General features: G+C 39.1%; 1 long non-coding RNA gene across 3 annotated transcripts in view; it reads left to right on the plus strand.

The window, feature by feature from the left end:
• Positions 1-23931, plus strand: part of LOC309658600 — an 81686-nt gene that overhangs the window by 24011 nt on the left and 33744 nt on the right. For 2 of the 3 annotated variants that reach the window (XR_014262300.1, XR_014262302.1), the window contains exons 2-3: positions 16372-16453; positions 17713-17777. This is a non-coding gene — a long non-coding RNA (uncharacterized lncRNA). Of the gene's footprint in view, positions 1-16371; positions 17778-23931 lie in introns of all 3 variants that reach the window. The other variant, XR_014262301.1, reaches the window with a different exon arrangement.

A 23931-nucleotide genomic window follows, 5' to 3' on the forward strand; every position in this document is an offset into this window, starting at 1 on the left:
AATGCTAAAGATTAATGTTTTGCTTGGGCAACTTAAAAATAAGTTTTTGAGAAGCACTATTAGTAATGAAGAACTAAAACATAAGATTAGTTGTTATGGTGATACAGCCCCACCTCGAGAAAATTTGGCTTCAAGGAATGGGCACACTGAACAGAGTCCAAATATGCAGGTTTCTCTCATATTCTTGGGCTTCTTAATTTAGGAATCATGCATTTTAATATAAGTGTATAAAACATTCTGAAAATACTTAAAAGTCTGTGTCAGTATGAACAGGATTGAAGTAGCAGTGACTAAATTATTTGTTTCATGTATAGTATAGCTTAAGAAATGGATAAAAGTAGAAGGAGTATTTCACAATCCTAGACAACTTGATTTTTTAATTATAAGTCTCTAGATCCAGCCTAGGATGGATTCTTTGTAAAAATCAAACATTAAAATAGAATCAGTGTTATGCCTGTGACTTCATATATTCATCTGGTGTAGATTCATCACAGGAAAAATACTTTCAAGTCTCTGTTAATACATGATTCTTACCATTTCTCAAGCTTTAATATGAGGGTGTAGAAATCACAGCATTTTAGCATGGTGGATTGGGGTGGACACCAGTTAAGAGGGTATTGCAATAATTTGAGCAAAGAATGCCAGTGGAGCTAGTAAGAAGTAGTTGGATTATTAATAATTTTGAAAGAAGATTCACCAGGATTTGCTGGTGGATTGTATGTGAGTGACGAAGGAGGACTCAAACATGACCGCAAGGTTTTTGCTCTGAGCAGATAGAGCAATGAAGTTGCCATTTACTGTTATAAGGAGAGCTATGAGAAGAGCAGGTTTTAGGGGAGAGATTAAGAGTTTGGTTTTGGACTAGTAAGTTTGAGATGACTTTAAGACTTCCAAGGGAAGATGCCAAGGAGTTAGCTGGAATAGCAGTCTGGTATTCAGGTGAGAGGTTATGGGCTGGAGATAGAAACCTGCATGTCATCAATGTGTACATGGTATTTAAAGACTTGAGTGTGAGGAAAGATGAGGACTGAGGATGGAGAACCCTGGAACATGCCAAGATTCAGAGGTCAGGCAGATGAGTAGAATCAGCGAAAGTAACTGTGAAGTGGCTAGAGAAGGAGGTGGAGAACCAAGTGAGAGTGGTGTCCCAGAAGACAAGAGAATATTGTTCAAGAAGAAAAGAGTAATCACCCCTGTCAATTGCTCCTGAAAAGTTGAGAAAAATAAGAACTGAGAAATAGGGTGACCGACTGCCCTATTCTGTTCAGAACTCTCCCAGCTTTGGCAGAGTCCGAAGCCGACTGGGATGGTTGGTCACCCAACCAATGAGAAATAGCCAATTCCTTAGCAATATATATTGGTCAGGAGTGATTTAGGCAAGAAAAGTTTGTGTGGAATAGTGGGGACAAGTGTACAAAGCTGAGTGGAGTGAGGTGGTTTTAAGAGAGAAAAGGTGGAATTATTGTTACATAATACATATTACAATATTGTTACATCATTATTCTTACATAATATTAAAGTTATGTAAGAAAAATTTTTAGTTTTTACAGATGCATTCTGAAGTATTTAAGAGAGAAATGTCATGTTATTTGGGACTTGCTTTAAAATACTTCAGCAAGGACAAAGCAAATAAGTATCTCACCTATAATTTTTTTTTTTTGGCCGTGCCACGCAGCATGTGGGATGTTAGTTCCCGACCAGGAATTGAACCTGCACCCCCTGCATTGGAAGCTCAGAGTCTTAACCACTGGACCACCAGGGAAGGCCCTCACCTATAATTATTAAATCTGGGTGATATGATTATGGGGTTCATTGTAATATTCTGAATGTTTAAATATGATTGAAATTTTTCATAATAAAAAGTTTAAAAAATTTAAAGAAAGTGAATGGGAGAAAAGGAATTAGAGGCAGCAGGAATACACAACTCTTTTGAGGAGTTTTGCTGTAAAGTAGAGTAAAGAAATGGGCTGTGCCTGGATTGGTCTCTGAGTTTTGTTTTTGTTTTGTTTTCTTTAAGATGGGGGAAGTTAACAGTACGTTTGGATGCTGATATGGAAACACAGATGAGGCAGGCAAGGCAGGGCAAATGCAGGTATGCTGTCCTTGAGTAGGGAGAGGAGATGGGGCCGATGGGGCCCAGGTGGAGGGCTTGGTCTTAGTGATGATGGTGCTGAGGTTGTCCACGGTCAGTAGGGATTCTGAGATGATTGGCTGTACATTCCAGAGGGCAGCCAGTGTAGGTGTCTGGGGTTGGGAAGGTAGGGAGTTGGTCAGATTGGGGGATATACCAAACTCTGTGGGGGTGAGTCCTAGTGAGAGGGATGGTTTGGGATCTTGGGATTCTGGTGGTGATGGGTAAATACCCAGAAAGTCAGCATGGATGTGGGCATCATGGGATTAGCCACATCAGGCAGATGTAGGGGTGAGACTGAGAGTTATGGGGAGAGGGGAGGCCTGCAGAGGGGTGGGTCATCAGGAAACACAGGGAACTCTGCAGGTGTGTCCCCACCCCACTAAGTCCCAACTCTCCCTGTGGCTCAACCTGTGGAGTTTGGGACCCAATGATGTTCTTGTCAGAAAGAGGAGGAAAGTTAAAAAAAAAAACAAAAAACTGAGGAAAAAAGCAAGAGTCATGTACTAAGGAAAATTAGAGAGAGAAGTCTTTCAACTCCCAGACCTGATAAGGCCAAGACAGAAATGTTCTAAAAACCAAAAATGCCAATAAATTTACCAGTGGGTCACAAGCCCATGAAGTTCAAGATCAGTTTAATCTCTCCTTTGGTCATTCTGCAGACTTTCCAGGGGCAGAAAATTTGTCATGTGAAATGGAGTTTTCTTCCATTTGGGCAACCCCTGAAAACAACCTTTAGCTGTTTTGCCTGAGCCTCGCATCTCTGAACAGATGGTTTCTCATGGTCTCCCAAGGAACGTATTATTTTGAGGTTGCCTGGCATAAAGTAGAAATTTAATCAATATTTGTTACATGAATATCAAATGAATGAATGAGGTTATTTATTTATTTATTGAACACATAGATTGCAAGCATTGTTCTAGGCAATGAGGAAATGGTTGTAAATAAAAGAAATAAAAACCTCTGCCTCATCCTCATGGGTCTGACCTTCTAGAGGAGGGAAAGAAATGCATGTTATTACATGAGGCCACAGTTCCCAGGGGGGTGGCAAAAACTGAACTCCAAAGTGAAGAAGTCTTAGTGATTGGTTACTGAGGGCCTATCATGTGCCAGTTGTTTTAAACATGCCATCTAATTTCACCTACCAATATGCAGTAAGTAGTATTGATCCCTATCTGAGAGATATGCAAACTGGGGCTCAAAATGGTGAGGTCCCCAAGATAATGGTGCTAAATTGGCAGAGCAGGAATTTGAGTGCAGGTCTCTCTGACTTCAGGGCCAATATTTCTAACCAGTACACTGAGTTGCTTCTCAGTCTCTACTGAGCACAAGTAGGTGCATTTCTGTTGGGAAAATAGGGGCACTGGTGAATTCGGAATCCTCAGTTCTCTCCCTCTATCTTGGGCATGAACTAACTCAATAGCAGATACCTCTCTTGCAACCAGGCTTTGACTCTGAAGTCAGTTGATAGCCTTAAGCTCTCTAGCTCTCAGGTTAATTTCTATTTAGCTACAGATGCAAATCTAAGTATTAACGCATATATGTGGGATCTAGAAAACTGGTACAGATGAACCTATATGCAGGGCAGGAATAGAGACGTAGACATAGAGAACGGACATGTGGACATGGGGTGGGGGGTGGGACGAACTGGGAGATTAGGTTTGACACAAATACACTACCATGTGTAAAATAGATAGCTAGTGGGAACCTGCTGTATAGCACAGGGAGCCCAGCTGGGTGCTCTGTGATGACCTAGATGGGTGGGATGGGGTGGGGGTGGGAGGGAGGTCCAAGAGGGAGGGGATATAGGTATACATATAGCTGATTCACTTCATTGTACAGCAGAAGCTAATACAACATTGTAAAGCAATTATACTCCAATAAAACAATACAAAAATAAAAAGTTATACAATAAATACATGGATGTTGTCCACAAAAAAAAAAAAAAAAAGCAATCTAAAAGCAAGACCCTGAGTCTGGGAGCTATTTCACAGTTTGATAAAATGCCAGTTCCTATCATATGAATTAGGAAAAGAATGACGCAGCTCAACAATCTACCCACGTTACCTAAAAATCAGTAGCAGTGCCCTCAAAATGGTTCCAAGTCATGCTCTGAATCCTAGACAACACTCCTGAATTATTGTCCTTATTTTTTAATTGAGATATAATTGACAAAATATTAGTTTCAAGTGTACAACATAACAATTTGATATTTCTGTTTATTGTTAAGGATCACCACAATAAGTCTAGTTAACATTCATCACCATGCATAGTTATAGACTTTTTTTTCTTGTGGTGAGAACTTTTAAGATTTACTATCTTTGATAACTTTTAAATATGCAGTGTAGTATTATTAACTATAGTCACCATGCTGTATATTACATCCTCATGACTTATTCATTTTATAAGTGGAATTTTTTACCTTTTGACTCCCTTCACCGATTTTGCCCACCCCCCTCACCCCCAATGTCCCTGACCACCTCTGACAACCACCAGTCTGCTCTCTGTATCTGTGAGCTTGGCTTTTACTTTATTATTATTTTTTTAGGTTCCACATATAAGTAAGATTATATGCTGTTTGTGTTTCTCTGACTTATTTCACTTAACATAATGCCTTCAAGGTCCATCTATGTTTGTTACAAATGGCATGATTTCCTTCTTTTTTTGTGGCTGAATAATATTCCACTGTATATATATATATACATATACACACACCACATTTTCTTTATCCATTCATCCATCAATGGACACTTAGGTTGTTTCCATATCTTGGCTATTATAAATAATGCTGCAATGAATATGGGGGTTCATATATCTTTTTGAGTTAGTGTTTTTGTTTTCTTCAGATAAATACCCAGAAGTGGAATTACTAGATCATATGGTAGTTCTATTTTTAATTTTTTTGAGGAACCTCCATACTATTTTCCATAGTGGCTGCACCAACTTACATCCCCACCAACAGTGTAGGAGGGTTTGCTTTCCTCCACATCTTTGCCAACACTTGTTATTTCTAGACTTTTTGAGGATAGCCATCCTGACAGGTGTGAGGTGATGTCTCATTGTGGTTTTGATTTGCATTTCTTTGATGATTAGTGATGTTGAACACTTTTTCATGTGTCTGTTGGCCATCTGTATGTCTTCTTTGGTAAATTTCTATTCAGATCCTCTGCCCGTTTTTCGAATGGATTGTTTTTTTTCCTGTTAAGTTGTATGAGTTTTTTATATATTTTGGATATTAACACCTTATCAGATATATGATTTGCAAATATTTTCTCCCATTTGGTAGGTTGCCTTTTCATTTTGTTGATAGCTTCCTTTGCTGTATAGAAGCTTTGTAGTTGGATGTAGTCCCACTTATTTAATTTTGCTTTTGTTGCCTTTGCGTTTGGTGTCAAATCCAAAAATCAGTGCCAAGAATGATGTCAAGGAGCTTACCACTTATGTTTTTTACTGCAAGTTTTATGATTTCAGATCTTGCATTCAAATCTTTAGTCCATTTTGAGTTAATTTTTGTGTATGGTGTAAGATAGTGATCCAGTTTTGTTCTTTTGCATGTGACTGTCCTGTTTTCCCAGCACCATCTATTGAAGAGACTGCCTTCCCCATTGTATATTCTTGGTTCCTTTGTCATAAATTCATTGACCATATGTGTATGGGTTTATTTCTGGGCTCTCTATTCTGTTCCATTGATCTATGTGTTTGTTTTTTATGACAGTACCATACTGTTTTGATTACTATAGGTTTGTAATATAGTTTGAAATCAGGGAGCATGACTCCTCCAGCTATGTTCTTTTTTCTCAAGATTGCTTTAGCTATTTGGGGTCTTTTGTGGTTCCATACAAATTTTAGAATTGCTTGTTCTATTTCTGTGAAAAATGCCATTGAAATTTTGATAGGTATTGCATTGAATCTGTAGATTGCTTTGGGTAGTATGGGCATTTTAACAATTTTAATTCTTCCGATCCATGAGTATTTTTCATTTACTTGTATCTTCTTCAGTTTCTTTTGTCATGGCCTTATAGTTTTCAGCATATAGGTCTTTTACCTCCTGGTTAAATTTATTCCTAAATATCTTATTCTTTTTGATGCAATTGAAAATGAGATAGTTTTCCTAATTTCTCTTTAGCCTAGTTAATTATTAGTGTATAGAAATGCAACAGATTTCTGTATATTGATTTTGTATCCTGACCCTGTATTTATTATTTCTAATAGTTTTTTTAGTGGAGACTTTAGGGTTTTGTTTATATAAAATCATGTCTTCCACAAATAGTGACAGTTTTACTTCTTCCTTTCCAATTTGGGTGCCTTTTATTTCTCTTCTATATTTGCTCTGGCTAGACTTTCAGTACTATGTTGAATAAAAGTGTCAAGAGTGGGCATCCTTTTCTTATTCCTGATCTTAGAGAGATAGATTTTAGTTTTTCACCATTCAGTATGATGTTGGCTGTGGGTTTGTCATAGATAGCCTTTATTATGTTAGGGTATGTTCCTTCCATACACACTTTATTGAGAGTTTTTATCATGAATGGATGCTGAATTTTGTCAGATGCTTTTTCTGCATCTATTGAGATGATCAATGACTTTTATCCTTCATTTTGTTAATGTGGTGTATCACATTGATTGATTTGTGGATGTTGAAGCATCCTTACATCCCTGGAATAAATCCCACTTGATTACGGTGTATGATCCTTTTAATGTATCATTGAATTAGGTTTGCTTATATTTTGTTGAGGATTTTTGCATCTTTGTTCATCAGCCTGTAATTTTCTTTTTTGTGGTATCATTGTCTGGTTTTGGTATCTGGGTAATGCTGGCCTTGTAAAATGAGTTTGGAAGTGTTTCCTTTTCTTCTACTTTTTGGAAGAGTTTAAGAAGAATTGGTATTACTTCTTCTTTAAATGTTTGGTAGAATTCACTAGTGAAGCCATCTGGTCCTAGACTTTTGTTTATGGGGTGTTTTAAAATTACTGATTCTGTGTCCTTACTAGCAGTCAGTCTGTTCAGATTTTCTATTTCTTCATGATTCAGTCTTGGAAGGTCGTGTGTTTCTAGGAATTTACCCATTTCTTCTAGGCTGTCCAGTTTGTTGGTGTATAATCATTTGTAGTAGTCCCTTATGATCCATTGTATTTCTGTGATATCAGTTGTAAGGTCTTCTCTTTCATTTATGATTTTATTTATTTGAATACCTTCTCTTTTTTTCTTGGTTAGTCTAGCCAAAATATTGTCTGTTTTATTGATTTTTTAAAACAAGCTCTTGGTTTCATTGATCTCTTCTATTGTCTTGTTAGTCTCTTTTTCATTTATTTCTTCTCTGATCTTTGTTATTTCCTTCCTTCTTTTAGCTTTGGGGTTCATTTTTTCTTTTCTAGATCCTTGTGGTGTAAAGTTAAGTTGTTTATTTGAGGTTTTTCTTATTTCTTGAGGTAAGCATTTATCACTATGTACTTCCCTCTTAGAACTGCTTTTGCTGCATTCCATAAATTTTGGTATGTTGTATTCCCATTTTCACTTGTCTCAAGATATTTTTTTTTGAAAGTTCATAATAGTGCAATTGACAAGGAAATTTAGTTATTTCTGAGATATACATTTTAAAGTAATAACTAGAATTATGAGTTATAACATTATACCAGAACATATAAGATTTTTAGAAATTTCACATGTCTGAAACATTTATATTAACATATTACCATACAAATAACCCAAAGAAAGTTTAGTATTAGTTGTTTTGTTTGTTTGTTTTTTTATACTGCAGGTTCTTATTAGTCATCAATTTTATACACATCAGTGTATACATGTCAATCCCAATCGCCCAATTCAGCACACCACCATCCCCACCCCACCGCAGTTTTCCCCCCTTGGTGTCCATATGTCTGTTCTCTACATCTGTGTCTCAACTTCTGCCCTGCAAACCAGTTCATCTGTACCATTTTTCTAGTTTCCACATACATGGGTTAATATATGATATTTGTTTTTCTCTTTTTGACTTACTTCACTCTGTATGACAGTCTCTAGATCCATCCACGTCTCAACAAATGACTCAATTTTGTTCCTTTTTATGGCTGAGTAATATTCCATTGTATATATGTACCACATCTTCTTTATCCATTCGTCTGTCGATGGGCATTTAGGTTGCTTCCATGTCCTGGCTATTGTAAATAGTGCTGCAATGAACATTGGAGTGCATGTGTCTTTTTGAATTATGGTTTTCTCTGGGTATACGCCCAGTAGTGGGATTGCTGGATCATATGGTAAATCTATTTTTAGTTTTTTAAGGAACCTCCATACTGTTCTCCATAGTGGCTGTATCAATTTACATTCCCACCAACAATGCAAGAGGGTTCCCTTTTCTCCACACCCTCTCCAGCATTGGTTGTTTGTAGATTTTCTGATGATGCCCATTCTAACTGGTGTGAGGTGATACCTCATTGTAGTTTTGATTTGCATTTCTCTAATAATTAGTGATGTTGAGCAGCTTTTCATGTGCTTCCTGGCCATCTCTATGTCTTCTTTGGAGAAATGTCTATTTAGGTCTTCTGCCCATTTTTGGATTGGGTTGTTTGTTTCTTTAATATTGAGCTGAATGAGCTGTTTATATATTTTGGAGATTAATCCTTTGTCCGTTGATTCGTTTGCAGATATTTTCTCCCATTCTGAGGGTTGTCTTTTCGTCTTGTTCATGGTTTCCTTTACTGTGCAAAAGCTTTGAAGTTTCATTAGGTTCCATTTGTTTATTTTTGTTTTTATTTCCATTACTCTAGGAGGTAGATCAAAAAAGATCTTGCTGTGATTTATGTCAAAGAGTGTTCTTCCTATGTTTCCCTCTAAGAGTTTTATAGTGTCCGGTCTTACATTCAGGTCTCGAATCCATTTTGAGTTTATTTTTGTGTATGGTGTTAGGGAGTGTTCTAATTTCATTCTTTTACATGTAGTTGTCCAGTTTTCCCAGCACCACTTATTGAAGAGACTGTCTTTTCTCCATTGTATATCTTTGCCTCCTTTGTCATAGATTAGTTGACCATATGTGCGTGGGTTTATCTCTGGGCTTTCTATCTTGTTCCATTGATCTATGTTTCTGTTTTTGTGCCAGTACCATATTGTCTTGATTACTTTGTAGTATAGTCTGAAGTCAGGGAGTCTGATTCCTCCAGCTCCGTTTTTTTCCCTCAAGACTGCTTTGGCTATTTGGAGTCTTTTGTGTCTCCATACAAATTTTAAGATGATTTGTTCTAGTTCTGTAAAAAATGCCATTGATAATTTGATAGGGATTGCATTGAATCTGTAGATTGCTTTGGGTAGTATAGTCATTTTCACAATATTGATTCTTCCAATCCAAGAACATGGTATATCTCTCCACCTGTTGGTATCATCTTTAATTTCTTTCATCAGTGTCTTATAGTTTTCTGCATACAGGTCTTTTGTCTCCCTAGGTAGGTTTATTCCTAGATATTTTATTCTTTTTGTTACAATGGTAAATGGGAGTGTTTCCATAATTTCTCTTTCAGATTTTTCATCACTGGTGTATAGGAATGCAAGAGATTTCTGTGCATTAATTTTGTATCCTGCAACTTTACCAAATTCATTGATTAGCTCTAGTACTTTTCTGGTGGCATTTTTAGGATTCTCTATGTATAGTATCATGTCATCTGCAAACAGTGACAGTTTTACTTCTTCTTTTCCAATTTGTATTCCTTTTATTTCTTTTTCTTCTCTGATTGCCGTGGCTAGGACTTCCAAAACTATGTTGAATAATAGTGGCGAGAGTGGACATTCTTGTCTTGTTCCTGATCTTAGAGGAAATGCTTTCAGTTTTTCACCATTGAGAATGATGTTTGCTGTGGGTTTGTCGTATATGGCCTTTATTATGTTGAGGTAGGTTCCCTCTATGCCCACATTCTGGAGAGTTTTTATCATAAATGGGTGTTGAATTTTGTCAAAAGCTTTTTCTGCATCTATTGAGATGATCATATGGTTTTTATTCTTCAATTTGTTAATATGGTGTATCACATTGATTGATTTGCATATATTGAAGAATCCTTGCATCCCTGGGATAAATCCCACTTGATCGTGGTGTATGATCTTTTTAATGTGTTGTTGGATTCTGTTTGCCAGTATTTTGTTGAGGATTTTTGCATCTATATTCATCAGTGATATTGGTCTGTAATTTTCTTTTTTTGTAGTATCTTTGTCTGGTTTTGGTATCAGGGTGATGGTGACCTCATAGAATGAGTTTGGGAGTGTTTCTTCCTCTGCAATTTTTTGGAAGAATTTGAGAAGGATGGGTGTTAGCTCTTCTCTAAATGTTTGATAGAATTCACCTGTGAAGCAATCTAGTCCTGGACTTCTGTTTGTTGGAAGATTTTTAATCACAGTTTCAATTTCATTACTTGTGATTGGTCTGTTCATATTTTCTGTTTCTTCCTGGTTCAGTCTTGGAAGGTTATACCTTTCTAAGAATTTGTCCATTTCTTCCAGGTTGTCCATTTTATTGGCATAGAGTTGCTTGTAGTAGTCTCTTAGGATGTTTTGTATTTCTGTGGTGTCTGTTTTTACTTCTCCTTTTTCATTTCTAATTTTATTGATTTGAGTCCTCTCCCTCTTTTTCTTGATGAGTCTGGCTAATGGCTTATCAGTTTTACTTATCTTCTCAAAGAACCAGCTTTTAATTTTATTGATCTTTGCTGTTGTTTTCTTTGTTTCTATTTCATTTATTTCCGCTCTGATCTTTATGATTTCTTTCCTTCTGCTAACTTTGGGTTTTGTTTGTTCTTCTTTCTGTAGTTCCTTTAGGTGTAGGTTAGATTGTTTATTTGAGACTTTTCTTGTTTCTTGAGGTAGGCTTGTATAGCTATAAACTTCCCTCTTAGAACTGCTTTTGCTGCATCCCATAGGTTTTGGATCGTCGTGTTTTCATTGTCATTTGTCTCTAGGTATTTTTTAATTTCCTCTTTGATTTCTTCAGTGATCTCTTGGTTATTAAGTAGTGTGTTGTTTAGCCTCCATGTGTTTGTGTTTTTTACGTTTTTTTCCCTGTAATTCATTTCTAATCTCATAGCGTTGTGGTCAGAAAAGATGCTTGATATGATTTCAATTTTCTTAAATTTACTGAGGCTTGATTTGGGACCCAAGATGTGATCTATCTTGGAGAATGTTCCATGTGCACTTGAGAAGAAAGTGTAATCTGCTGTTTTTGGATGGAATGTCCTATAAATGTCAATTAAATCTATCTGGTCTATTGTGTCATTTAAAGCTTCTGTTTCCTTATTTATTTTCATTTTGGATGATCTGTCCATTGGTGTAAGTGAAGTGTTAAAGTCCCCCACTATTATTGTGTTACTGTCGATTTCCTCTTTTATAGCTGTTAGCAGTTGCCTTATGCATTGAGGTGCTCCTATGTTGGGTGCATATATATTTATAATTGTTATATCTTCTTCTTGGATTGATCCCTTGATCATTATGTAGTGTCCTTCCTTGTCTCTTGTAACATTCTTTATTTTAAAGTCTATTTTATCTGATATGAGTATAGCTACTCCAGCTTTCTTTTGATTTCCATTTGCATGGAATATCTTTTTCCATCCCCTCACTTTCAGTCTGTATGTGTCCCTAGGTCTGAAGTGGGTCTCTTGTAGACAGCGTATATATGGGTCTTGTCTTTATATCCATTTAGCAAGCCTGTGTTTTTTGGTTGGAGCATTTAATCCATTCACGTTTAAGGTAATTAGCGATATGTATGTTCCTATGACCATTTTCTTAATTGTTTTGGGTTTGTTTTTGTAGGTCCTTTTCTTCTCTTGTGTTTCCCGCTTAGAGAAGTTCCTTTAGCATTTGTTGTAGAGCTGGTTTGGTGGTGCTGAATTCTCTTAGCTTTTGCTTGTCTGTAAAGCTTTTGATTTCTCGATCAAATCTGAATGATATCCTTGCCGGGTAGATTAATCTTGGTTGTAGGTTCTTCCCTTTCATCACTTTAAGTATATCATGCCACTCCCTTCTGGCTTGCAGAGTTTCTGCTGAGAAACCAGCTGTTAACCTTATGGGAGTTCCCTTGTATGTTATTTGTCGTTTTTCCCTTGCTGCTTTCAATAATTTTTCTTTGTCTTTAATTTTTGCCAGTTTGATTACTATGTGTCTCGGCGTGTTTCTCCTTGGGTTTATCCTGTATGGGACTCGCTGCGCTTCCTGGACTTGGGTGGCTATTTCCTTTCCTATGTTAGGGAAGTTTTCGATTATAATCTCTTCAAATATTTTCTTGAGTCCTTTCTCTCTCTCTTCTCCTTCTGCGACCCCTATAATGCGAATGTTGTTGCATTTAATGTTGTCCCAGAGGTCTCTGAGGCTGTCTTCATTTCTTTTCATTCTTTTTTCTTTATTCTGTTCCGCAGCAGTGAATTCCACCATTCTGTCTTCCAGGTCACTTATCCGTTCTTCTGCCTCAGTTATTCTGCTATCGATTCCTTCTAGTGTAGTTTTCATTTCAGTTATTGTATTGTTCATCTCTGTTCGTTTGTTTTTTAATTCTTCTAGGTCTTTGTTAAACATTTCTTGCATCTTCTCAATCTTTGCCTCCATTCTTTTTCCGAGGTCCTGGATCATCTTCACTATCATTATTCTGAATTCTTTTTCTGGAAGGTTGCCTATCTCCACTTCATTTAGTTGTTTTTCTGGGGTTTTATCTTGTTCCTTCATCTGGTATGTAGCTCTCTGCCTTTTCATCTTGTCTATCTTTCTGTGAATGTGGTTTTTGTTCCACAGGCTGCAGGATTATAGTTTTTCTTGCTCCTGCTGTCTGCCCTCTGGTGGTTGAGGCTATCTAAGAGGCTTGATGGGAGGCTCTGGTGGTGGGTAGAGCTGACTGTTGCCGTGGTGGTCAGAGCTCAGTAAAACTTTAATCCACTTGACTGTTGATGGGTGGGGCTGGGTTCCCTCCCTGTTAGTTGTTTTGCTTGAGGCAAACCAAAACTGGAGCCTACCTGGGCTCTTTGGTGGGGCTAATGACAGACTCTGGGAGGGCTCACGCCAAGGAGTACTTCCCAGAACTTCTGCTGCCAATGTCCTTGTCCCCACGGTGAAACAGAGCCACCCCCCTGCCTCTGCAGGATGCCTTCCAACACTAGCAGGTAGGTCTGTTTCAGTCTCCCCCGGGGTCACTGTTCCTTCCCCTGGGTCCTGATGCGCACACTATTTTGTGTGCGCCCTTCAAGAGTGGGGTCTCTGTTTCCCCCGGTCCTGTCAAAGTCCTGCAATCAATTCCCACTGGGCTGCAAAGTCTGATTCTCTATGAATTCCTCCTCCCGTTGCCGGACCCCCAGGTTGGGATGCCTGACGTGGGGCTCAGAACCTTCACTCCAGTGGGTGGACTTCTGTGGTATAAGTGTTCGCCAGTCTGTGAGTCACCCACCCACCAGTTATGGGATTTGATTTTACTCTGATTGCGCCCCTTCTACCGTCTTGTTGTGGCTTCTCCTTTGTCTTTCGATGTGGGGTATCTTTTTCGGTGAGTTCCAGTGTCTTCCTATCAACGATTGTCCAGCAGCTAGTTGTGATTCTGGTGTTTTCACAAGAGGGAATGAGAGCACGTCCTTCTACTCCACCATCTTGGTTCCTCTCTCAAGATATTTTTTTATTTCACTTTAGATTTCTTCTTTGACCCATTGGTTGTTCAGTAGCATGTCTTGTAGTCTCCATGCATTTGTGGATTTTCCAGTTTTTTTCTTTTAGTTGATTTCTAGTTTTATTGTGGTCAGAAAAGATTTTGATTTGATTTCAGTCTTAACTTTGTTAAGACTTGTTTTGTGGTCTAACATATGATCAATCCTAGAGAATGTCCCATGTGCACTTGAGAAGCATGTGTATTCTATTGCTTTTGGATGAAATGTTTTGTATATATTTGTTAAGTCCATTTGGTCTAATGTATCATTGAAAACTAATGTTTCTTCATTGATTTTCTGTCTGGATGATCTATCCATTGATGTAAGTGGGGTATTAAATTCCCCTACTGTTATTGTACTGCTGTCTATTTCTTTCATTAGATCTGTTAGTATTTGCTTTGTATGTTTAGGTGCTCCTACATTGTGTGCATAAATATTTACAAATGTTGTATGTTCCTATTGAATTGACTTCTTTATCAGTTTGTAATGTCCTTCTTTATAGTCTTTGCTTTAAAGTCCATTTTGTCCATTACAAATATAGTTACCCCAGCTTTCTTTTGCTTTCAGTTTGCAAGGAATATCTTTTTCTGTCCTTTCACTTTCAGTCTGTGTATGTCCTTACATCTGAAATGAGTCTCTTATAGGTAGCATATAGATGGATCTTGTTTTTTCATCCAGTCAGCTACTCTATGTTTTTTTGATTGAAGAATTTAATCTATTTACATTTAAAGTAATGAACTCCTTTAGCTTTTGTTTGTTTGGAAAATTTTTTATTCCTCCTTCAATTCTGAATGATAACTTTGCTGGGTAGAGAATTCTTGGTTGGAAAAGTTTTTTCTTTCAGCACTTTCAATATACTGTGCCATTCCCTTCTGCTCTGAAAACTTTCTGCTGATCATCTTATGAGGATTCCTTTGTATGTCACAAATGGTTTTTCTTTTGGTACTTTTAATATTCTCTCCTTGTCTTTAACTTTTAACATTTTAGTTATAATGTATCTTGGTGTGGGTCTCTTTGGGTTCACCTTATTCATAACTCTCTGGGATTCCTGGATCTGGATGTTTGTTTCTTTCCCCAGGTTAGGGAAGTTTTCAGCCATTATTTCTTCAAATAAGTTTTCTGCCTTTTTTTTTTTTTTTTTCTCTTCTCCTTCTGGGACTCCTATAATGCAAATGTTAGTCTGCTTGATGTTGCCCTATAAGTCCCTAAAACTGTCTTCCTTTTCTAAAATTCTATTTTTCTTTTTGCTGGTCTGATTGGGTGAGTTCCCCTGCCCTATCTTTGAGTTCAGTGATCTTTTCCTCTGCTTCATCATCTACTATTGAACCCCTGTAGTGTATTTTTCAGTTTAGTTATTGTATTCTTCAATGTCATGACTTCTGTTTGGAACTTTCTTGTATTTTCTGTCTCTTTGTTGAAGTTCTCACTGTGTTCATCCATTCTTCTCCCAAGTGAGGTGAGCATCTTTATGACCATTACTTTGAACTCTTTATCAGGAAAATTACTTATCTTTGTTTCATTAAGGGTTTTTTTTTTCCCCTGAGGCTTTATCTTTTTTGTTTGGAACATATTTCTCTGTTTCTTCATTTTGCTTGACTCTTTGTGTTTGTTTCTTTGTATTAGATGAAACAGCCACTTCTCCCAATCTTGAAGGACTGGCCTTCTGTAAGAGATAAAACTTACTGTTCAACTTTGCCCTGGCTTTTGGTTGTCTCTCAAACCTTTGTGATCATCCAAACAGCCTATTTTATTTTTAATAGCTCCCAGTTGTTGAGGGTTTGCCAAGACCAGTCACTGTCCCAAAAGGGAGTATCTCATTTAGCACCTAGATTCAGGCTGATTGGAAGCCAGACCCTCAGGCAACGGCTTTTAAAGAATGCAAATATATACAGTCCTGTGGGACTACAAACTTAAGCCCTGTTGGCCCCCAGAGCCGGGTGATCTAGAGGTGTCCCTTGGGCAGCAGTCACAAAAATTAGGGCTCCAGAAGAGTGTGAGTTGTAGTGAGGCAGGAGGAGAGAGCAAAGATGGCATTGCCCAACTTACGTTCCCTGAGAACACCTCCACATCCTCTGGATGTGTGCCACACCTGAAGCCTGCCCCTCAGCCTGATGCTCCAGGAGCAACAGGTAGACCTCTTTCATGGAAAAGCTGTGGGTGTATTTCAGTGTGCTGTCTGTGCATTGCCCTGGAGGTAGTCGCCTGCCAAGGACTGTCTCTCTGATTGTTACAGGACCTAGTAAGCGCCCTGGCCTCCAGAGTCAGGCAATCAAGGGGTGACCCCTGGGCGGCAACTGCAAAAACCAGGGCACCAGACATAGAAACCAAACACATGTAAGAGCTCCCCTCTGAGAGATGCTGGCACTCTGGAGCATGGCAGAGGGAGAGCGTGAAGATAGTGCCTGCTCTCTGAGGTCTCAGGAAAGGATTACAGTCAGCCCGTAGATGTATGTTTAATTAGAAGCCTGCCTCTCGGGGTGCGGCCATGATGATGAGCTAATTGGCCTCTTTTGAGAAAGGTTGCGCTCCTGGGTCTGTTGCCTCCTTCTGTGTCCTGGGATGGTAGCCGTTTAAGAACTCTCTTTCTGGTTACAGTTCTGTAGGACCTGGGAGCATAAGCCTCGCTGTCCAGCAGAGCCTAGCAGCAGCTGCAAAGATCACGGCAACCAGAAAAAGTGTAAGTTCCTTTCTGTAAGATACCAGCAAGCTGGAGTGAGGTGGAGGGAGATTGCAAAGGTTGCATTCACCAGTCTCTGTTCCCGGAGAGCCCTTCTGTGGGCCCCTAGGAGTGTGCCAGACCTGAAGCCTGTCCCTCAGGTCAAAGCTCCTGGACAAGCAAATAGACCTCTTTCTCAGAAAGACGGGGCTGTGCTTCAGTGCGCTGTCTATGCAGTGCCCTAGGAGCGGTAGCCTACGAGAGATGTCTCTCCAATTGTTAGAAGCCCATGGGACCGAGGAACTCAAGCCCCTCTGGCCTCCAGAGCCAGGTGATTAAGAGGCATCCTCTGGGTGGCAGCCACAAAACCAGATCACCAGATGTAGAAACGGGGGCCCCCGATGTGTGTGGAAGCTCCCCTCTAGGAGATGCTGGCACTCGAGTGTGGCAGAGAAAGTGCAAAGATGGTGCCCACTGGTTGGAACAAGGCAGAGGGGGAGTACAAAGATGGCACTACCTGAAAAAAGTGGGGAAAAAAGAAAAGAAAGAGAAGAAAAATAAAGGGAAAAATAAGGAGAGAAAGGAAGAAAGAGGAAAAAAAAAAAAAAAAGATGGCGCCTGCTGGCTTTAGCAAATCAGAGGGAGAGCAGAAAGATGGCACCCAGCCTCCATCCCAGGAGAGTATTCCAACAGATCCCTGCCCCTCAGACCAACACTTTAAAATTAGGAAATGAGTGTCTCACATAAAGTCTGGGTGCTTTTCGTAGGGCTGCTTCTGCAATAGGCCCTGAGCCAGGTAAGTCTGCACATGAGCCGCTTAAGAGATGTTCTTCAGTTCGCCACAGCCCCGTGAGTCCCAAGGCCATGAGCCCCGTTGGTTTTCAAAGCCAGATGTTCTGGGAGCTCGTATCTCAGGTGCTGGTCTTAAAACCTGGGGTGCCCAATGTGGGGTACAAACCCTTTGCTCCTCAGGGAGAAGCTCTGGGTTTTAAGTTCCCTCCAGATTTTGGGATGCCACACCAGGTGTGAGGTTTAGGAGAGACTGTGTCTTAGCCTTTTCTACCCACTTTGATGTGGTTTCCCTCTCATTTGCCCAATGTGAAAGGGTGGCTCCACCAGTTTTTAAGTTTTTTTCAGAGGAAATTGTTCCATATGTATCTGTAGATTCAGTGTGTCTGTGGGAGGAGGTGAGTTCAGGATCTTCCTATGTCACCATCTTAAACTGGAACCCTCTTGTATTATTATTTTAAAAGTATATTTCTCTATGACTCTGAACACAGGGGAAAGCAGAAGCAGAAAAGGAAGTTGTCCATCCAAGGAGGGCTGGGAGACCCAAACTGTGTACGTGAGTAGTAATTACTTCCACACCAATTGTGGGTCACACTCTGCCTTGTATGTACCCTGGAGCCATGCCACAGTGAAGGGTGGGATGGCTGCAGTTATCCAGGAGGCTGCTCTCATGAGGTGGGTCCACGAGAACTGCTCCCTCCCAGGATGTGCCCCAGAAGTACATGCACGACAAGGCCTGCAGGGCCTGCTGCTCTCCAAGGATCCAGCCTCTGCAGCCCCCCTTTCTTTCACCCTGAATTAAGTATTTCCCATTGTGCCTGGGGAAGGCTGCAACCTTGGGACTTAGGGCAAGGCTCTCCAGCACTGGGGGTGCCAGCGTGCTGTAGGATTGCCCCGGGACCTCTAGTTCAGTCTGAGACGGGGTAAGGATGTGGTCAATGAGCACCAACACAGCTTCTCTCTTCACCTGCCTCCGAGGCCCTGCTCACCACATGCAGAGGACTTGAGGAAAAAGGAGCATTTTAAAATATTGAGTTTCCCACTGGAAGTTAAAACAAGAAATGAAGCAGCGGGGGTTTGCTCCATTCAGTTGCCTGAGAGCAGCTGCTGACCGCGTCTCCAGCCCCCAGTGAGTGGAAAGCAGCACTTGCCCCGGGTAGGTGCTTCTTCCATCCAAACCAAACTTCCCCTCAATGACTTCATTGAAAGCTGGTTTACATCATGAAGAGAAACTCCATTTATTTATTTGTAATAACTTTGGGATTTTATGGACCCACAAGAGGATGTAATTTAAGAAAACATTAGCAAGCTATTCCAAATACCAAGGTTTTGAAACTTGCTACGCCAAATAATCATCAATGGAAATATTTCAATATTAACAACTAAAAGCTGCAGCAAAACTTCTTTTGAGCAGGGCTTTGGAGGTGGAGAGGTTTTGAAATATATATTTTTGGTCATAACATCCTGGGGTCCTAGGAAAAGACAACTGGATTTCCAGGAACCCATTATGAACAACATATGATCTAATAGAAGTGGGTGCATCTAATGCATCCCTTGTGGGGCTTTAACCCTATAAATAACTTAGAAAATTCATGGGCTGATCCTCTCACTGTTGCTTTGCTTTGAACATGGTGTTGGAGGGAATTACACAATGTTTTTATTAGGATTTTAAAGACAAAATAATCAAAAGTTTACCAGGAAAGAGGGTGAGCTAAGAATGGCCCCTCATTGCAGAAATATGATATTTTTCAAGTTCCCATTCTATTAGCAATCATATGTTAGTGATATATTGTTTTTACACAATCGTTATTTTAATATGATATCTAATTTGTAAACAAAGCAGTTATCTAATTTTTTTGAAGCCTTTGGTTAGACAAATATTTCTTACACAAAAACCACAAACCATAGAAGAAAACATTGATAATTTTTGTAGACTTCTTCAAAATTTAAAAAGGAAAAAAAAAAGCTCTTTAAAAGCACTCTCAAATAAATGAAAAGATAAGCCACACACTAGGAGAATAGATTTACAAAACACGTATCTAGTAAAAGACCTGTGTTCACATTATAAAAAGATTTTAAATCACTCAATAAGAGAACAAATAACCTAATAGTCAAAATATTCTAACAAACACTTAACTAAAGAAGATATACAGATGACAACTAGGCACAAAAGATGCTCATCATTAGTTATTTAGAAAATGCAGATTAAAACCTCAGCAGATAATAAAATGCAAGGGTTGGCTAGGAGGTATAACAACTGGGACTCATACACTTCTTGTAGGAATAAAAATGCAACAGGCCTTTTGGAAATTTGACTTTTTTTTCTTTTTAAGTTAAACACACACTTCAACTATGTGACTTAGCAATACCCCTTTCTAGGTATTTCTCTCAAAGAAATAAAATATATGTCCATACCGAGACTTACACAAATAATAATTACAGCTTTATTCATAATAGCTCCAAACTGGAAACTACCCAAACCTCAACTGGTGAATGGATAAACAAATGTGATTCACCCATAAAGTGGAATACAGCTTAGCATTAAAAAATAGCTACCCACAGATGCACACAAAATTTTGGGTGAATGTGAAAAGCATTATAATAAGTAAAATAAGCCAGGCACAAAATAATGTGTGTGGTAGAATTCCATTTATATGAAATTCTAGAAAAGGAAAATCCATAGTGACTGAATATTAGTGCTTTCCAGAGACTGGAGCAGGTGGTGGATGTGAAGACAGGATTTTCTGCATAGAGGCAGAGGGGATGTCTATATCATGATTGTAGTGATGGCTATGTGACCATATTTTAAAAAATACTTTGAAATGTATGCATAAAATGGGTGAATTTTATTGTATGTAAATTTCACCTCAATAAAGCTGAGTTTATCAAACAAGGATAAATACTACAAAGGGAAACTGCAAATCCATCAAAATGGAAGAGTTTCAACAATAACAGTTATGTTATCTGTAGGTTATTCGTGGATGCCTTAATCAGGTTGGTGAAGATCCTTTCTATTATTATTTTGGTGAGTGTTTCAGGAATAGAATTTCCATTGGAAAATAATTTTTTTTTGAATTTTATTTATTTATTTATACAGTAGGTTCTTATCAGTTATCTATTCTATACATATCAGTGTATTATGTTAATCCCTATCTCCCAATTCATCCCCCCCCACCCTGCTGTCCCCCCTTGGTGTCCATACGCTTGTGCTCTACATCCGTGTCTCCACACCTGCCCTGCAAACCGGTTCATCTGTACCATTTTTCTAGATTCCACATATATGCGTTAATATACGATATTTGTTTTTCTCTTTCTGACTTACTTCACTCTGTATGACAGTCTCTAGGTCCATCCACGTCTGTGTAAATGACCCAGTTTCATTCCTTTTCATGGCTGAGTAATATTCCATTGTATATATGTACCACATCTTCTTTATCCATTCCTCTGTTGATGGACACTTAGGTTGCTTCCATGACCTGGCTATTGTAAATGGTGCTGCAATGAACATTGTGGTACATGACTCTTTTTGAATTATGGTTTTCTCTGGGTATATGCCCAGTAGTGGGATTGCTGGGTCATATGGTAATTCTATTTTTAGTTTTTTAAGGAACCTCCATACTGTTCTGTTAGTGATATTTTCATTTCCTTAAATAGCCAACATCATAAATCTTTAGAAATCTTTTTGAACCATGTTCAACCCTGTCCTCCTATTGGAAGCATGCAGGATCCAATGGTGGGAGACACAAATTCCCAACCAACAAATCTTCATCTTTCTTCTCCAGGAGACACTTGTTGAAAAGGGTGGATGTGTACACATGATCACCTGCTCATCTCACTGTAATTACATGCACATGCATTATACTTAGAAATTTGGATATCTGTCTCCTACTCCCACCCCACTTGACTGACCTTCCTGAAGACACAAGTAAATCTTATTTATGTTTATAGTCCTAGGCCCACACTGCTGCTCAATTGTTAAGTAAGTCTAAGTCACTATGCTGAACACTCTGTATAGTACTGAGGGCCAGGGGAAGGACCAGAATCTGCAAAGGACACTCTTGAGCTCAAATTTTATGGAAAGAGAATTACCATTTCAGAGAAAAATTCAAGACTTTAGGGTTAGAGCTAACATTTAAACAGCAATTTATAGGTTATAAGATCGTCTCTGACCCATATAAAATCACTTTGTGGGGGGTATTTTCCCTATTTTTCAAATGAATAAACCAAGAATCAAAAGAGTAAGTGGATTTTTACAAAGTCATAGAGCAGTAAGGGTGAAGTTGTGTCTTCATCCCCAGGTTTGGTTCTTGCCCCATCATACCTTCCTCTCCCCACACTTTTCCCCAAGTCAGAACATTTACACATATACACCTACTTTTTTCCTTTCATAACTGCTTTATTGAGGTAAATTTACATATCACAAAGTTCACTCTTTGAAAGATGCAGTTCAGTGGTTTTTAGTGTATTCATAAAGTTGAATAATCGTCATCTCTGTATAATTCCAGAACATTTTTAATACCCCCAAAGGAAACCTCATAGCCATTAGCAGTCACTCTCCATTCCGTCTTCCCCCAGCCCCTTGCAACCACTAATCTACTTTCTGTCTCTGTGGATTTGCCTATTCTGAATGTTTCATATAAGTGGAATCATGCAGTATATGGCCTTTTGTGTCTGGCTTATTTCACTTTGCATAATTTTCTCAAGGTTCATCTATGTAGTAGCATGTATCAGAACTTCATTCCTTTTCATGGTGGAACAATATTCCATCATGTGGGTATAACACATTTTGTTTACCATTCATTAATTGATGGATATTTGCACTGTTTCCACTTTTTGGCTAATATAAATAGTGCTGCCATGAACATTTGTGTACAAGTTTTCATATGAAGATATGTTTTCAATTCTCTTGGGTACCTAGAAGTGAGAATTTTTGAGGCATATGATAACTCTATGTTTAATATTTTGAAGAACTTCCGTACTGTTTCCAAAGTGACTGTACCATTTTACATTCCCACCAGCAGTGTATGAGGGTTGCAATTTCTTTGCATCCTCACCAACACTTGTTATTTTCTGTTTTTTGATTATAGCCATCCTGGTAGATGTGAAGTAATATCTCGTTATAGTTTTGATTTGCATTTCTCTGATGACTAACAATGTTGAACATCTTTCCATGTGCTTATTGGTCATTCATATACCTTCTTTGAAGAAATGCTTATTCAAATCCTACATCCATTTTCAATTGGGTTATTTTTTTTCTTATTGTGCTATTTGATTACCACAGAGCTGTGTAGAAGGAGGTGGGATTTGAGCAAGTTAAAACACTGAGCTAAACCTAGTCTAGGACTGTCTGGGGTTCTGAGTTCAAATTCTGGCCCAACTATTTAGTCAACAGAAAAATTCACACATCCTTACTGGCTCAGCTTCATTTTCTTTTTTTTTTTAAAATAAATTTATTTATTTATTTATTTATTTATGGCTGCATTGGGTCTTCGTTACTGCGCATGGGCTTTCTCTAGTTGCGGTGAGCAGGGGCTACTCTTCGTTGTGGTGCGCGGGCTTCTCATTGTGGTGGCTTCTCTTGTTGTGGAGCACGGACTCTAGGCACGCGGGCTTCAGTAGTTGTGGGGTGCAGGCTCAGTAGCTGTGGTTTGCAGGCTCAGTAGTTGTGGCGCACGGGGCTTAGTTGCTCTGCAGCATGTGGGATCTTCCCGGACCAGGGCTTGAACCTGTGTCCCCTGGATTGGTAGGCGGATTCTTAACCACTGTGCCACCAGGGAAGCCCCTCAGCTTCATTTTCTAAAGAACAAGATTGTTATGTGTTTCAAAAGAAACTGTAACTGACAATGCCAAGTGCTGGCAAGGATGTAGAGTAACAGAAACTCTCATCCATTGCTGGTGCGAATGCAAAATGGCATAGCCACTTTGGAAAACAGTTTGGCGGTTTTGAGTAAAGTTCAACATACACTTACCATATGATGCAGCGGCCTCAGTCACAGGTACTTACCAAAGTGAAATGAAAATTTATGTCCAGGCCAAAACCTGTACATTAATTGAAAAAAAAAATTTATTTATTTGGCTGCACTGGATCTTAGTTGTGGCACACGGGATCTTCGCTGCTGCATGCGGGATCTTCGTTGTGGCATGCGGGATCTTTTTAGTTGCAGCATGTGGGATCTTTAGTTGCAGAATGTGGGATCTTTAGTTGCGGCATGCAGGATCTAGTTCCCTGACCAGAGATCAAACCCGGGCCCTCTGCATTGGGAGTGCACAGTCTTAGCCACTGGACCACCAGGGAAGTCCCTAAAACCTGTACATTATTTATTTTTTTTATTTTATTATTTATTTATTTATTTATGGCTGTGTTGGGTCTTTGTTTCTGTGCGAGGGCTTTCTCTAGTTGCGGCAAGCAGGGGCCACTCTTCATCGCGGTGCACGGGCCTCTCACTATCGTGGCCTCTCTTGTTGCGGAGCACAGGCTCCAGACACGCAGGCTCAGTAATTGTGGCTCATGGGCCTAGTTGCTCCGTGGCACGTGGGATCTTCCCAGACCAGGGCTCGAACCCATGTCCCCTGCATTGGCAGGCAGATTCTCAACCACTGTGCCACCAGGGAAGCCCCTGTACATTAATTTTTAGAGTGGCTTTACTCATGATCACCGAAACCTAGGTGGAAAATATCTTTCAATTGGTGAAAAGATAAACAAACATACA

Source organism: Balaenoptera physalus, assembly GCF_965194825.1.
Source record: "Balaenoptera physalus genome assembly, chromosome: 3".
NCBI lineage: Eukaryota > Metazoa > Chordata > Mammalia > Artiodactyla > Balaenopteridae > Balaenoptera > Balaenoptera physalus.